Raw genomic sequence first — 8,970 nt, forward strand, 5'->3', positions numbered from 1 at the left:
GGCTCAGTGGTTTAACCCACCGCGCCACCCGCATCCCTGCAAGAACTGAGAGCCTGAATCTCTGCAATACACCTTCCTCATTCCCTTTTTAAATTAGCAGTTCCTTAAGAATCCCAAGGACTAGAACAGTGTTTCTCAAACTTGGGTCTCCAGCTGGTTTTGGACTATAACTTGTCATGAAATTCTATTCAGTTATTGATCCAGAGCAGAACTCCCAACATATACGGTAGTTAGCAGAATAAAAACACGTTGCAGGATTCCCATAAAATAGACCAGAGGCAATTGTATTCCATCCAGCAGAGTTTGATGCCGCTACTGAAGGTAAATGAGCATAATGGTCACAAATCCAATGCATTCAGGACTGGCGCTGTCCATAAGAAATCCAGTTGCAGCAGACTTAAACTTACAATAACTAATAATAATAATAATAATAATTATTTATTATTTATACCCCGCCCATCTGGCCGGGTATCCCCAGCCACTCTGGGCAGCTTCCAACAGAAGAATAAAACACAACACTATTAAACATTAAAAGCCTCCCTGAAGAGGGCTGCCTTCAGATGTCTTCTAAAAGTCTGGTAGTTGTTTTCCTTTTTGACATCTGTTGGGAGGGCATTCCACAGGGCAGGCGCCACCACCGAGAAGGCTCTCTGCCTAGTTCCCTGCAACTTGGCTTCTCGCAACGAGGGAACCGCCAGAAGGCCCTCGGTGCTGGACCTCAGTGTCCGGGCAGAACGATGGAGGTGGAGACGCTCCTTCAGGTATACTGGACCGAGGCCATTTAGGGCTTTAAAGGTCAGCACCTCCACTAAATGACACTAAAACCTTAACACTTAAGCATATTAAGTACAGAACACCACAGCAAAAGGAAAGAAAGACAGAAAAATGAAGCACAGTCTCCATCTGGCCTTATTATAGTCAGCATGACCTTGACAGAAAAGAGTTTAAGCCAGCTGTACTCTGGTTCCCTGAAGGACTAACCCAAACATCATGAACCTTCGGCTTGTTTCTTTCACAAAGAGAAGCTTCCAGTACCCTCTTGAATTAATTAGAATAGGAAAGATCTCTGCACATCAGAGCAATACTTTGGGTACCAAGAAACACAGACTCCACACACAACTCTCATCATTCCTAGCTCGCAGTCAGGGATGATGGGAATTGTAGTCCAAAAACAGCTGGAGACCCAAGTTGAGAAAACACTTGACTGCTGTCTTGGATGTACAGTGGTACCTCGGTTCTCAAACTTAATCCGTTCCGGAAGTCCGTTCCAGAACCAAAGCGTTCCAAAACCAAGGCGTGCTATCCCATAGAAAGTAATGCAAAACGGATTAATCCGTTCCAGACTTTTAAAAACAACCCCTAAAACAGCAATTTAACATGGATTTTTACTATCTAACGAGACCACTGATCCATAAAATGAAAGCAATAAACAATGTACTGTAGTCACACAATCAATCTATCGGTAGCTGAACAGTAACAAAAAAGCCGCAAAACAAAAACAAAAATGCAAAATAAATAGCAAAAACAGACAGACCTCAGCATAACACTCAAAACGGAAGTGTGGCACTCAAAACGGAGCATGTTCAGCTCCTGAAAAAGGTTTGCAAACTGGAACACTTACTTCCAGGTTTGCAGTGTTTGGCTTCCAAGTTGTTTGAGAACCAAGGTACCACTGTTTCAATTTAAACTGCCATTTCCTTCTTCAACCAGGAGAGGGCGCAAGGACCACTGTCTTTAAGCACAGACCTAAAACCCCGAAGCCTGGCATTTTGGGAAACTTCATTTTCTTGCAAGATGGTTCCTCCTATCCTTAAGCTGGATTTGCGCATGCAGCAGGACGATAGGTAGAATAGCCTTGACATCTATCCCAACTCCCTGCAGTGCAGAAATCTCAGCCAAAGCATCCAAAACAGATGGCCATCCAACCTCTGCTTAAAACCCCCAAGGAAGGAGAGTCTACAACCTTCTGATGGAGTCAGTTTTTGTGTCTCCACCTCCCCTGCCTGGACCTAAAGTTGAACATTGCACTCCGTCCGCTTCATTTGGCTACAGACTTATCGATAAGAGCTGTGTTGGGGGTCTGGATGTTTTTTATTCCTCCTGTGTTTCGGAGGGGGCAGTGTAAGGTATGATCGGTCCTTGCTTACATGGGCAAGAGAAGCAGCATTGACTCAGAGTGCAACCAAGAATATTAAACTGTAAGCAGAGCTGCTTATTTCGTGCTGTTAGAAGAACCTTCCCAACGGGAGGCCCATGGAGTCACAAATGCGCTTTCCAACCACTTCCAGAGCTGTTTTGTGGGGTGCATCCAGGCAGGGCCGGTGCTAGGGTTTTTTTGTGCCCTAGGTGAGATCACCTTCTGGCGCCTCCCCCCATTAATAATAAATAATAATAAAATAGAATAAAAATAAAATAAAAAACAGCTCAGAGGCTCCACTGCACCTGTCAGCTGTGCCTGTTGAGCAGCTTCAGGCTCGCACTCCCCACGCACCTCCGGAGCTTCACGCGGGGAGCACGAGCTGGGACCGCCTCCACTGCGCCTGTCAGCTGTTGAGCGGCTTCAGGCCGCTCTCCGGAGGCAAGCGTGCGCTTCAAGATAGCAGCCTGAAGCCGCTCAACAGCTGACAGGCGCAGTGGAGGTGGCAGCGGGTGGTGGGCAGGCTGGCCAGCGCCCCCTCCATTTTGGCGCCCTAGGCAGCTGCCTAGTTCACCTAAATGGACGCACCGGCCCTGCATCCAGGGATTCATGCAACTTGCCTTCTAAAAGCTCGTTTCCAAAAATGGGATCTCAGAAACATGTCTCTTGTTAACATGAATCCACAATTTGCATGCAACAAGAGGGGAGGTGCCCTGGGTGAAAAACAGATTGCTGGTTCCTCGAGGGCTATTGGGACACAGAAATAGTAAATGCTAGCACTTCTGCTTCAGGTGAGCTGGTTTACACACCCTGACCCTGCACAATCTGCCAAATGCAACCGTTACCAATCTTGGCTCTCTAGTCTAGATGATGTTGGGCTGCAATTTTCATCATCCCTGACCATTGGCTAAGCTGCCTGCGGATAAAAACAGTTAAAAGCAGCTACATATTTACTGGTATTTTTTAAAATTAAATTAAAATCAGCGATGAACTGAAAACACACCAACATACAAGATTTCTGCATAGGCTTGTCTATGCAGAAATCTTCCTAGTAAGAGCCGGTAAAAGGGCTGTGAAGGTTCCTTCCTGATATCCAGAGGCAGCGAGTTCCAAAGTATTTGCGTGGATTAGTGGAATAATGAATGCAAACTGCTTCAAGGACTTGAAAAGAGGTGGAATGAATTGCTACGGGATGAGATACTCGAGGCAGCTCCTTTGTGACTCACAACAGCTTTTGCAAGAGATAATTGTGTCACATCAGAGATTATACCTGTGACTGTGACAGATCTGGGTCCTTCCTGCTCATGGGATGATCCTGCCGTTATTGAGCAGGACACACCTGGGAATGAAGAAAGTGGCCGAGATGAATACCAGCTCTTGATTTTCTGTATGCTTTCAACAATTTTTAATCATTACACTTACATATCCCATTTTGCCCCTCCTGTGAGCTAGGTTAGACTGAGAGACAGTGACCGGCCCAAGGCCATTCAATAAGCTTCATGACTGAGTGGGAATTTGAACCCAGATCCTAAACTGAAACTCCTAACAGCTGCACCAAGGGAGGGGAACCTGTGGCCCTTTCAGATGTTGTTGGACTACAACTCCCATCAGCCCCAGCTAGCATGGCCAGCGCTCAGGGATTATGGGAGTTGGAGTCATTATCATACCTGCCAAGTTGCTGTCAGAGAAATAAGGGACTGGGCCGGAAATAGCAGACCGGAAGTAGCGCTGCCGCCATTTTGGAACTGGGCGGAGCATGCTCAGAAGTGACTTTTGATGCTGCTTTGCCCAGTTCCAAAATGGCCACCACGCCAGAAGTCGCACTGCAGCCATTTTGGAACTGGGCAGAGCAGCATCAAAAGTCGCTTCTGAGCATGCTCTGCCCAGTTCCAAAATGGCCACCGCGCCAGAATAAACCGGGGGGAAACAAAAAAATCCATTTTTTCAGCTAGGAACAGCTGGAAAAACGGGAATTTCCCAGGGAAAACAAGAGACTTGGCAGCTATGGTCATTATATTCATTGTGACTAAAAGAAACTCCTTTTTGCAGCTCATGCATATCCTAGGCATATTTACTCAGAAGTAAGTCCCACTATGCCCAATAGAGCTTGCTCCCAGGTAAGTATACACAAGAGTGTAGATTGAGCTTTGAAACTGCAAGATGAGACAGTTTTCCTTTTAGGGAGTTGATAGTGAATTGCCGCCACCTGGCCTGTGGAACTGCTGTACTTGCTTCCCACCTGGGGTGGACCAACACTCGTCGTTTAGAACGTTAAAAATGCGTTATTGAAATGCAACACCAGAGGGCACTGCCATGGCCACGGCCAATGGCATTGTAGAAGGTTATTTAAAATAAAATAAAAACATTTAGCAGATCATTGTAGATCCAGCCCTGGTCTACCTGCAATCAGGTAAATATTAGGGAAACATTGCAAGCTTTGGGTGTAAAAGGCTGCTCCTTGTACATAGTGGTACAAATTCAGTGGACCTGAGATGAAGGGTTCAGATTGATTAAATCAGGGGTAGGCAACCTAAAGCCCATGGGCTGGATGCGGCCCAGTTGCCTTCTCAATCTGGCCCACAGACGGTCCGGGAATCAGCGTGTTTTTACATGAGTAGAATGTGTGCTTTTATTTAAAACTAGTGTATTTCAGCCCGTTTAATAACGGGCGCTAGAACATCCTGGAGTTCGGAGAGGCGCTTGTGCAGCGCTTCTCCGAACCCTGGGACCTGTCCTTGCTGTCGGCGGCAGGGGGACAGGAACGGAGGAGGAGAAAGCGCTGCGTTCTCCTCCTCCGTTCCTCTCCCACAGCCGCCGACAGGAAGAAGACATCCCAGGGTTCGGAGAAGCGCTTGCGCAGCGCTTCTCCGAACCCTGGGACCTGTCCTTGCTGTCGGCGGCAGGGGGACAGGAACGCAGGAGGAGAAAGCGCTGCGTTCTCCTCCTCCGTTCCTCTCCCACAGCCGCCGACAGGAAGAAGACATCCCAGGGTTCGGAGAAGCGCTTGTGCAGCGCTTCTCCGAACCCTGGGACCTGTCCTTGCTGTCGGCGGCAGGGGGACAGGAACGCAGGAGGAGAAAGCGCTGCGTTCTCCTCCTCCGTTCCTCTCCCACAGCCGCCGACAGGAAGAAGACATCCCAGGGTTCGGAGAAGCGCTTGCGCAGCGCTTCTCCGAACCCTGGGACCTGTCCTTGCTGTCGGCGGCAGGGGGACAGGAACGGAGGAGGAGAAAGCGCTGCATTCTCCTCCTCCGTTCCTCTCCCGCAGCCGCCGACAGGAAGGACGCGCACACTCTCCCCCCCCCCGCCTCCTCCAACCGCCGCTCCTCATGGCCAGGGAGGGTTGTGAGGAGGCCTTCACCGGTCTCCACCCTCGCTTCCCTGACGTGCCCTGCAGTGAGGCGGTGTCCGGCAGGAGCGGCGGTTGGAGGAGGCAGAGGGGGGGGGAGAGTGCGCGTGCGCAGTCTCTGCTGTCCAATCCCTGTATCCCTGGGGCACATGCGCAGTGACCCAGGGACACACGGGACAGCTTGGACGCAGGGACATCTTGGACATTATTATATAGGATGCATCTCTGGGTTATTTGTGGGGCATAGGAATTTGTTCAATTATCCCCCCCCCCCGAAATATAGTCCAGCCCCACCACATGGGGTCATCCAGTCCAGCCCCCTGCAATGCAGGAATCTTTTGCCCAAGGTGGGACTTGAACCCACGACCCTCAGATTAAGAGCCTCATGCTGTACCGACTCAGATATCCCTTTCTATGCCTTGCGTGCCTGTTAATGAGGTTTCCTGCATTGCTTTGGACTCCAGAATACCAGGAGGACTACTATTGGGGGGTGGGGAATCACCGTTTTATTATGATGGTTGTTTTGTTAAGCTTAGTTCTGCAAGCATTCAAAACAGTTTTGAATGCCAAGCAATGAGTCATGAGGCATTCACCACCCAGCCACAGTTATGCACAAAAGCATTTCAAGAAAGGGTGTGAAATATGTATTCAGGCCACAGTTTCACTCCCCTTTGAGGAATGGGACACCCAGATCGCGACCCACAAGCTGAAATGGAGTAATTCTGGAATCACCTGGAGGCATTCGGCAGACTTCAGTGGAATTTTTTTCATAAACTGTTCCCGAAATCTCTTAAAATTCAAAAGAGGGGAGACAGACGTCTTCTCTTGAACCCAACTCCCCCCTCTTTCAAATATCTGCGGGAACCTCAGTGGTCATCTAGCCCAACCCCCCCAATACAGGAAATCCATCGCTACAGCATCCTTGATAAGGTACTCAGCTTAAAATCTTCTAACCAAGGAGAGTCCATCACCTTCCATAGAAAGTTGCATTCCCCACCCCACACTACTCATACCATGAGAAAGTTGTTCCTACCCTAATATGGCTAGTCTAAATACATTATTTGCCACACTGGGCTCCCATGGAAGGGCAGGCCAGAAATTTAATCCAGGGGTCAGCAACCTTTTTCAGCCATTTTAAACTATCGTTGCAAATGTTTCTTGATTTTATTTTATTTTTATCTTTTTGCAGACCACTTTGAGGTGGTCGGTTTCTTTTACAATCAAGTGGTGCAGAAGCATTAACAGAAATGAATAAAACAAATGGAAAGCAATGGGCGGGTGCTTGAACCTTAAACCATAACAGCACCTCCGTTTTTGGACGTTAAATGGGACCCACATTTTCACTGCAAACTCATAAACTTTATGATATTATGGCTGCCCCTGAAGTACTGTGCCACCTCACATTTCTCTCTGGGTGAATTTCAACCACTGCCCTCTGCTCTGATGCCCCTGAACATTGGCAGAACCTCACGAAAATGCAAATCCTTGTGACCCCTTAGGAAGACATCCACGTTGCACATGCAGATCAAGGGTGGAAAACAAGTTCTGATGAATCATCCATGTGTTTGTTTCCATAGTGATAAGATCAGCTGTGCTAATGCTCTTAACCAGTGCTTCCCCCCCCCCACTTAAAAAATGTTTAGGGGTACTCTCATTTTCCTACTCATGTTGAAATACTGCCCCTCAATCAGGCCAAACTTAGATTCACAAAATGTTTACGGGTATGTGCCCCCCTGCGTCCCCCCAGGAAAAAAAGCACTACTCTTAACTCCTAAGAGGCAATGCTCTTCTCTTGCCTTCTGCTAACCAGGCGCAACCCAGAGTTTTTAGGACTACGGTTCCCATCTGCTGGGGCTGTTGGGAGCTGTAGTGCAGAAACCTCTGAAGGGCACCCGGTTAGCAAAGGTTGCTGTAGTAGTCTAATCTGAGCCAAGCCTCCAGCAGATGCCTGCCTGATCAGAGGCCTTGTGACCTTCACATTGCAATTTTGCCTTTGTCCTCCCAAGATGCAAAGTTTTGGGGGCCAGCTCTAACCCCCTGCAATGAAGGCATATACAGCTGTCCTGTACGGGGATTGAACCAACAACCTTGGCATTTTCAGCACCATGCTCTAACCAGCTGACCCCAACCCCAGCAGAGATTTAAAACTGCAAAACATGCAGAGAGACTATAGGCAGAGGGCCTTCTTGGTGGTGGCGCCTGCCCTGTGGAACGCCCTCCTGCCTCCTCCTTTCAGAGAGTGACTATCTGACTTTGGAATACATCTGAAGGCAGCCCTCAGTATAGGGAGGCTTTTAATGGTCGCTTTATTATTTTAAAAATATTTTGTTGGGAGCAGCCAGGAGTGGCTGGGGCAACTCCATCAGATGGGTAGCATATAAATAAAATTATTATTATTATTATTATTATTATTTATTATTATTATTATTATTATTATTATTATTATTATTATTATCTGTCAGGCCTTTATTTCTTCTTCTTCTTCTTCTTCTTCTTCTTCTTCTTCTTCTTCTTCTTCTTCTTCTTCTTCTTCTTCTTCTTTCTTTCTTTCTTCCTTTCCTTTCTTTCTTTCTTTCTTTCTTTCTTTCTTTGGTGATCCCTCGTAGCCAGGTAAGATTGTCTTCCATAAACACAATTTTAACAATGGGTCTGTAAGTGACTGTGGAGGCCAATTCTGGATCCACACGTCCTTCCACAGTGGGGACATTGGTTTCCAGGCAGGAGTTGATCACAGTGTGGATATGCCAAGCGTGCCTTCCTCTTAGCACGTTTCTCCCTAGCGTCCTGAGTTCGAGTGTCTTCAAAGCCCATGACACCTTTGGTAAAGGCTGTTCTTCAACTGGAGCGATCACAGGCCAGTGTTTCCCAGTTGTCAGTGTTTATACTACATTTTTAAAGATTTGCCTTGACACAGTCTTTAAACCTCTTTTGTTGACCACCAGCATTACGCTTTCCATTTTTAAGTTCGGAATAGAGTAGTTGCTTTGGAAGACGATCATCAGGCATCCGCACAACATGACCAGTCCTACAAAGTTGATGTTGAATTATTATTATTATTATTATTATTATTATTATTATTATTACAACAGGTGAGTGTGGGGCCAAAATGTCACCTGATCAAGGCATCCGTGCCCTTGAAATAATCGTGGTCCCTTTTTAATGTTAAAAAAGCATCTTACTGCTGCTCCATTTTCAGAACAAAAATACTAATAAGATACTATTTTTTTAAATCAGTGCTACTACTTAAGTACTAAAATACTAAGTACTAAAGTATCAATACTTAGTACTAAAATGCTAATAAAATGATATTTTATCGGTGCTAGCCTAGTACTTAGTACTAAAGTATTAATACTTAGTACTAATACTAACATACTAATACAAAGTGCCTTTTCCCCTCTGTCTTAAGTCTCCCAACGCTTCGCTGATGCCTACAAGCTCAAGCCTTACGAAAGAAGGAGGGGAATTTTTTTCTTTCTGTACACTTT

The sequence above is a fragment of the Zootoca vivipara genome, chromosome 1 (assembly GCF_963506605.1).
Source record: "Zootoca vivipara chromosome 1, rZooViv1.1, whole genome shotgun sequence".
In the NCBI taxonomy this organism is placed as follows: Eukaryota; Metazoa; Chordata; class Lepidosauria; order Squamata; family Lacertidae; genus Zootoca; species Zootoca vivipara.